We start from the raw sequence: 8,644 nt of genomic DNA, 5'->3' as shown, positions 1-8,644 counted from the left end.
CAAGCTCTAGTGTCTGCATGTAGGCTGTGATGGTCATCCAATGAAATGCAAGCGAGGTATGCAACGACGATCCTATGCCTTTATGTCTCGATTGGGGCTCCATAATTCCTCTCCAAGTCGATGGATCTAGACTTCTCAGTAGGACAAAAAGTCTGAAAACATTCCTTCCTTTCCTGATACAAATGAAATCTTGTCTCTCTACTTCGATCTTCCGAATAATCAACATTGGTTTTCTAGAACTTACAAGGAGCCAGGGCTTTCCTAGGAAAAATCTCCACTGGTGACTCCTCACCCTTCCTCGTTTAAACTCGCCCCACCTCAAATATTTCCAAATTTCAGTGCATTGCATGTGATTGCATGCATAGGGGTGGCCATGATGCCCCCATTCTTTAATGCCTTGCATTAAGTCTTGTGCGAGGTTGGTGGGTGTCTAGTCAATTTAATGTCTTAAATTGCTCTACATAAATTATCAATCCGGGTATCGTAAACTGATGAAGTGTGGTGCACCATATGTGCTTAGTTAACCTTTTTCTTACTTCGTTGTTTTATAGTTTATGTTGTTTTGGGGGTTTTGTTCTTGTTGGTTTCCTAAAGTGTCTAATGCAAATGGAAATCCTATTCTAAGGTCTTAAGAATACTTTTAAAGGACAAGTATGGATAGAGATTTCAAGACAAGGCCTATGTCCCTAATGGTAACTTCCAAAACTTAGCACTTCAAAAGATCTCAAAACATGTTATTGATGGAATTAGTACTTAAACAAAAGTGTAAATATGCAGCTACTTCAATCAAAATGGAATGCAACAACCAATCAATGAGCTAGTGACTATGAAACCCAGTATCCTTGCTGCTGTATAAAAAGAAAACTGAACTTAAAGCAATTCAAAAACTGTAAGCAAAGTAAACTAAATCATATTACATCAACCCATATTCTGACCCCTCACCTTTCGACTCGCTCTGGCTATAGGAGGCAATCATAAAAAAATTGAGTAATCTGATATCTAAATTGCATAAAATGAAACTAAGATCAAACTACGCATTCATACTTCAATCCCTCACCATTCGACTCGCTTTGGCTATAGGAGGTAACTGAAAATGACATGAGTAATCTAATCACTAACTTGCAGAAAAGTAAACTAAATCATATTACATCAAATAATATTCTGATTCCTCACTATTTGAGTCGCTTGGCTATAGGAAGGTAATCATAAACAAATGGAGTAATATGATATCTAAATTGCATGAAATGAAATTGCATAAAATGAAACTAAATCATACTACAACAAATAATATTCTGATTCCTCACTATTTGAGTCGCTTGGCTATAAGAAGGTAATCATAAACAAATGGAGTAATATGATATCTAAATTGCATGAAATGAAATTGCATAAAATGAAACTAAATCATACTACATCAAATAATATTCTGATTCCTCACTATTTGAGTCGCTTGGCTATAGGAAGGTAATCATAAACAAATGGAGTAATATGATATCTAAATTTGCATGAAAGTAAATGAGCAAAACAAAACTGAAAGAAATAACAATGCTGGAATTAGAACTCAGAAAATAAATCAGCAGAAGGACAAGATGATTCCATCATGTCGTTAGTCATTAAAAAGCTATGTGCATTACTAACCTACAATCAACCGGTTGAACACACTTGCATGATTTAAAATTGCATGAATGAAAAATCTAATCTATCAAACTTGAAAGCGATCAAATGACATAATGAAATCAAAGTAAAATTTACAAAATGAAATCTACTCTACCTTACATTCTAATATGCTCCATGACATCTACTTCACATCTCCTTCCATGTTGAGAACATCAAAGCTTTATTCAAATTCTTCAAAATCACAAAGTACAACAAAGTTCTCAAAAGCTTTCAATAGCCATCAAGGAAGAACTACAAACTCCAAGCTAAAGAACTCACAAGCTAAAAGACTTATGAACTCCAAACTCTAAGCTAACAAATGAAGGAGAGAGATCTCCTATTTATACAAAAAGATGAGAAGCCATCTCATTAATGAGAGTCCATGAATCTCTCCCTCTACCTCTAGAGTCCTAATCAAAATAGGAACTGATAAGACACATGTCTTCTTAGAGTTAGAATGCAATTAGGAGATGTGACACATATCCTCATGATCTCATGATTCTTTTCACTCAAATTCGAATTTGGCCTTAGAGTGCCACATAAGGGTCTTCTAGAAGCCTCCTTTCAACCTACACATGTCAACAATCTCAACCCATTTGTTAGTTATAAGCATATGCACATTATTTTCTAATTTTTAACCACAAATTCACTTAAAAGGATTAGAATTAATAAAGATTGGAAAAACATAAATGTGGCCCAATGATAATGAAAGTGGGTTGAATGTGGTGACATAGTAGTGAAATGGAGGTGATATAATGGACATAATAGTGAAAGTGTAATGGAAATGAATGACATTTTCAAGATTCAACATACCCCCCAACTAAAGCTATTGCATGTCCTCATGCAATATATATTACATTAACTCTTTTGATCCTTGAGCTTTGGCTTAACTTTGCATGATATCATTTGATAACTTCATATTTCTACAAAGTGTTTTACTTGAATTGCAACATGGTTGGTTCTTGTGTTACAACCATTTTTTTTGTTTTGTTGTTGCCTTTTATTTTGATCTCTGAACTTTGCATAATGATATTTTGATTATTGTTGCAAAGTATATCTTTATTGGATTGCATGATGGTTGGTTCTTGTGTGACAACCATGATTTTGTTTGTATCCAATTTATCCTTTAAGCACTTTTTCAAAAGCCATTGTATGCTCATAATAGCAATGTAATAATTAATATATGTTGTAAGTATGTGGGCTCCTAAATATGATATGGACATGGCAAGATATGAATATGAATGTATTCCCCCCCGCAACTGATGGTATTGGAAATTTTATGAAATGAGGAAGAGAAATGTTTTTCCAAAAATTATCATTCTAGCTTTTTATGGAATTCTATGGTCAAAAGTTAGAAAATGACGTACCTTCACTTACCCTTTGGAATGGATGAGTTGTATGTGTGGTGGCTGCAAAATTCTGCTCATATTCTTCTTCAAGTGGCTGAACAAGAGGAGTCATGGATAGAGAGATAAGATGACTTTTTATTGCTTATACTAAAACTTGCTGAATCTGCTCCAAAATGCTGAAAATAATAGTCTTCATGTCTTCAAAACTCATTGGCATAATTCCTACTATGTGAAAAGATGTTCTGATGTCAAACATAGTAGGAAATTGTTGGCTTAGTGGCCATTAATGGATGCCACTAGTCAACATGAGAACTCTCACCATTGATGACAATGAGAGTCAAGATGCCCAAACACATCTTGCTAGGTACGAATGAATTTGTCGATGTCGAGTCACCTAGAAGATCTAACGAACAAGGGACATTAATGTATTCCCATTGTTTGTCAGCATGAGGACTTGCCATTAAGGCATGCAACCCTCAAGGTGTTTTTACAAAGAACTTAGACTCAAAGGACTATGGACTCAATAATTTGCATTGAAGCAGGGCTTATTTGCGGAATGAAAATGACAGGAAATGGAAGATGGAAATGGAAAATGGCAATGGAGAGTAGAAATGGCAATGGGCAATAAGCATGTGAATGAGTCTCTTGCTTTTATTTGTGGGTTATGAATGGACAAAAAGAAATGGAAAGTGTATGTGAATGTAAATGGAAAATATGGAGGAAAATGAGGTGCATAGTTTATTATGAAGTATGGATGTGATGGAGACAATAGTATCTGAAAGTTTTTTTTCAAGTGCTTGGATCTGCATCAGCATATTTCCTCTTTGTTGCTAATCATCCTCTTATGAAACGAATTGGTCTCTTAGAGAGACACCATTCTCTTGTAATTATTTTTCCTTCCTCCTGGAACCTGCAAAAAAACTAATACTTCTTCTGCAATGGAATGTAAGATTATCAAAGGAAAGAGGTGATCAATCTCTCTAGTTATGATTTTTACACACAAAACTAAGAATTTGTATTAATGAAACAAGTTCTCAAAGGAAAAATCAAAAGAATTTATACCTGATTTGGAATTAGTGCCTCAAGTTGATGTTGCTTCTTTTCAGCAATTTATTTCATTATTTGCCATTTCAAACTCTAATGATAGATTTCTCATTGTGTAGATCTTGTTGAGATCTTTCCAATGATACTTAAATCATTAAAATCTGATTTTGTATGAGAAAGATAGGCTGATTTGAACAATGAGGTTTTTCTGGCTGCGGAATTAGAGAACAGCTGCGGAATTGGACTTTAGCTGCGGAATGTGCACAGTTTCTGTAGCTAAAAATCTTGAATAAAAAGTTAGCCATTCATCTTTCATCATCAGTCCAAAATTAATCAATACCTTCAGAAAAGTGAGAAAATAACTTATTCATTTCATTGATTCAAAATTATTTTTTTCTTGACATGCAGTGACTTAGTGTGGCGACTTAGTGTGGCGACTCAGTGTGGCGACTTATTGATAACACACAATTTGACTTCCCTTTGACCGGGGTCTTTTTCATCAAATTGGATCAAATGAATAGGACACCATCCATGTATTGACATTCCCCCAGCTACCCATGTGGCTTGTTTTGCTTGATGACACCTGCAACCTAGAGTTTAACAAAACAGCTGCGGAAAGTTGAATCAGCTGCGGAAAGTGGCTTGTTTCCGCAGCTAATGAAAACAGAGTGTAGAAAATACTATGAAATGGAGTGGCTGTGTGCGTGGAAAAGGAAAAAAATGTGGAGGAGTGAAGGCTTATGTGAGCACAGTGGAAATGAAGCCGTAGTCAAATTAACCACGATCCATAATCACAAATGGAGTGTGAGAATATTTCCAAACTTGAGTTAAACGTGGAGGAAAGAGGATTCATGCATTCCACCCAAAGCGATGCATGCATTCCACCCAAGTACAACACATGGAAAGTTGAATGCAGTAATTACTCCGACTATGCCAAGAGGATTCCAAACCTCCATCATCATATGATTGGACCGTTCTGAAGGTATGATGGAGCCATTCAACTGTCGACTTAAGCCAACCGCATAATCACACATGTCAATAGATTCTTGAACCTCTCCTATAAGCTATCTTCGTACTCTTCAATAGAAGCTTCAACTACCGTTGCTATTGGCTGGTTATTAGAAGGATTTACTGATGTCACAGTATTGCCACTTCCTTTCCATATTCCATTGCCGAAACATCCCAGGTTATGGGAATGTAAGCTAAGCCCCTTCAAAACTGATATTCATTCTTTACAAAGTCCACTCCCATGGTTCCAAGCTCAAACTTCAATGGATTAGACCAAAGTCTGCAGATTCTGCCCGTACATAGAAATAAGACTAAGACCTAGTTGAACACCTGAGATTTTCTAACTTGAATGCCCTTCTCAAAGTTCATCTTTGAGGCACGAGTATGCAGTGGTCCTAACAGCATATCTTTATCAAAAGGGTCTCCCAATTTAACTTGCTTATATGCATCAGTCAATTGCTCAATAATGTGTTGATATATCCGTCGCGTCTATAAGAGCCGTACCCAACCAAATCACATAATGGAGAGTTGTTTTGAATTGGAACTGTTGTTTAACAGGTGTTAATTATTTGCAAATGAGTGGCATAAGGGCAGAAGACGTGGTGGCAAAGGGTGGAAGACGTGGGAGAGGTAGATTAGGTGCAAGCATAGAACCAAATTAGAATTCCCCTTTCTTAGGCACGCCGAATTAAATCACTGTCTGCTCATTTAAATGAAAATTCTGTTTTTTTACACGCGGCAGACAAAAATGGGCTCTAAAGAATCGAGGATTTCTCCCATACCGACACAAATTTCTTCAAATGGTTTCGGGGTTATCTAATTGACCCAGGTGGCAAAAAAACCCATGTTTTCTTTTCTTCAAATTCACCTCCGTTTGGGCAAATCGTGCGTTGAAGTTTTTTTTTTTTTTTTTTTTTTTTTTTTCTAAATTGTTGTGTTTGAATTTGCAGGTTCATGAGCGTTTTGGAAAATTCTTACAGAAGCATTATGAGCAGTCACAGTTGTGATAGCCTACCACATGGAGATTTTCTTTGATTGTATGCACTTGGTGATAGCATCTATCCATCAGATTTACCTAAATCAACACACCTGTTTAAGTAATTTTGATCTGCATTTTGAAATTCCACCATTGAGCTCAGCGCTAATGGAATAGACTTTGTATTACAGGTTTGTTGAAATTGATACTGAAGATAAAGCATCAATTCACCATAGCTTCATTTCACGGTTTCGATCCTTCACTTATCGTTGATACTCCAAATGCAATCACCTGTTACATTTTATTTCATTTGCAAAAAAAACTTTTATGCTCTTAGCCCTACGTGGTTTTCATGGAGTTTTTTTTTTTTAATTGTTTTGTTAATAAAATTATATGTTATATTTTCAAAAATTAAAAATATACATATACATTTCATTAAACAAAACAATGATTTTTTTTTTAAACAAATGTTTTTGCAGGCTTGTTTCAGGGCCAAGGCTTGAACATGGATGCATATTTTCTACTGAGGCCACAGTGAAAGCTAGGATTCAAGATAGCCATAGATTATTTTTCTTTCTTTCTTTTTTTTTTTCTCTGAAATTGTAAATTTTTATAATAAGGATTAATGATTTTCAATTTCAGACAACAAAGACTTCAAGAAAAACATGCTAAAAACAGGACTTTGATTGAGGTCTTAGGCTGGTTTTTTGTCGATTTGAACTGGGTGACTAGGATAGGATCCATGTCGGGACAATTCTGGAGATGCCCATGTGGTCAGTTTTTTCATTGGAGATTTGCAACCTGCTAAACCTTGAAACAGATGCGGAATTCTCAACTAGCTGCGAATTAGGGCACTTTCTGCAGCTAAGTTGCAAAACCTTATTAAAACAGGATACAGTGTTTTGGGGATCACTACAAACTATAACCAGTCAATTTTGGACAATTTGAACCTATCAAAGCAGTCGAGTTCCATACTGTCCCCATCCTTAATTGTGCCTTAATTTTCACCCCCATCGGGGAGATAAGTGAAAAAGGTTATTATCTAAGTTATATAAAATAATTAAGGAAAAAGGTTATATATATATATATATATATATATATATATATATATATATATATATATATAAGCCCCAAGCAATAGCTCAATTGGTTGAGTTCTCGTCGCTAAGTACCTCGCCAATCGGGAGGTCATGAGGTCAAATCCCCTCGATGCCGGTGGGTAGTTCCCTTCGGGTTGATCGGCCTGGATTTTCTTGTGGATGTAGCGGTCACCCAGTGTCCACGAACCACATTAATATATATATATATATATATATATATATATATGTGTGTGTGAGAGAGAGAGAGAGAGAGGAAAAATGATTTGTTAAGGTGTTATTATAACTCTTTGAATTGGTATCGAAAAATTATATAAAAGGAAACCCCAAGTTAGAAGTCAAAAGGTACCAATTTAAAAGACAAATATTATGGTATTTTAATAAGAAAGAAAAGGGAGTTAACCTATAAAGAAAGAAGAATGGATTACAATTTGGAAATGAAGGGAGATTTTCATAAAGAAATATTTCAATCACAGATCAAAGACTACTTACATTAAAAGGGAGTATCCAAGGGAAAGAGATTAATATCACTATCAACAGAAGTGACCATGAAAATTACATCAATATTAATTTGGTGAATCAACTATTAAGGCCAGAGTAAAATATATGTGAAGGAAAATATATTTTTGGTGAGAAAGAGTATGAAATTAATGATTTACAAGTGATAGTTGATCATTATGAATGCATGTCTAGATTTAATGTCGTAACTATGTTTAACAAAGAGATTGACATAATTCTTTGTCTATCTTGGTTTAAATAATTTGGTACCTTGATGTTGAACATGGAGTTTTTTGTTTTTTTGTTTTTAAGAAGAAGATGATCACATTCGACAACATGACAATGAGGTCAAAATCGATAATTCTTTCATCATAAAACTTTAAGAATACTAAAAAATTGATGCTTCAAAAGAATTAAAAAACGACATCAAAGAAGCATAAATAGCTTGAAGAAGCTAGGTTCTCCAATGAAAGCGAATAAAATTCTCATTTAAAATATCATAGCCAGAAACTACTTGCACAATTCAAGAAGTGTAAAGCTACGAAGCACAAATTAGAACAAGAAAATGAATCTCTTGAGAAGAAACTAAAATAAATTTTACTAAAAACTGAGGAAAGAGGAATGAATATCGATCTAGTCAATATCACAACTTAAGAAGATGACAAGTCGGTTGAAGTAAAAACATATTCTAATGTTACAGTTAAAATGATGGAAATCTCATGTGAATATCCAACAATTAGACAAGTAACATCCATATGCAAAGAAAATCATATCACAAAAACTCTTTATCGACACTCAAATCATAAAAGTAGACATCTCAACTAGTCTGCAAATTTATATCACGTAGACTAGAGACAAGTGACTTACGTTCAAAATAATACAGATGTCAACACAATTAAGTCTTATAATCACTTGAAATATCCAGTAACCACAACATTCCACAAAATATTGATTTAGGATGGTCAAATCCGTTCTCAATTTGATAATTTTATTTACCACTAAAAGGTTCCTATTATCTT

This window comes from Pinus tabuliformis, chromosome 7 (genome assembly GCF_031772625.1).
Source record: "Pinus tabuliformis cultivar Carrire ecotype Pingquan chromosome 7, CPIR1, whole genome shotgun sequence".
NCBI lineage: Eukaryota > Viridiplantae > Streptophyta > Pinopsida > Pinales > Pinaceae > Pinus > Pinus tabuliformis.
The sequence above is the reverse complement of the archived record's forward strand: the minus strand, read 5'-3'. Positions refer to the sequence as shown.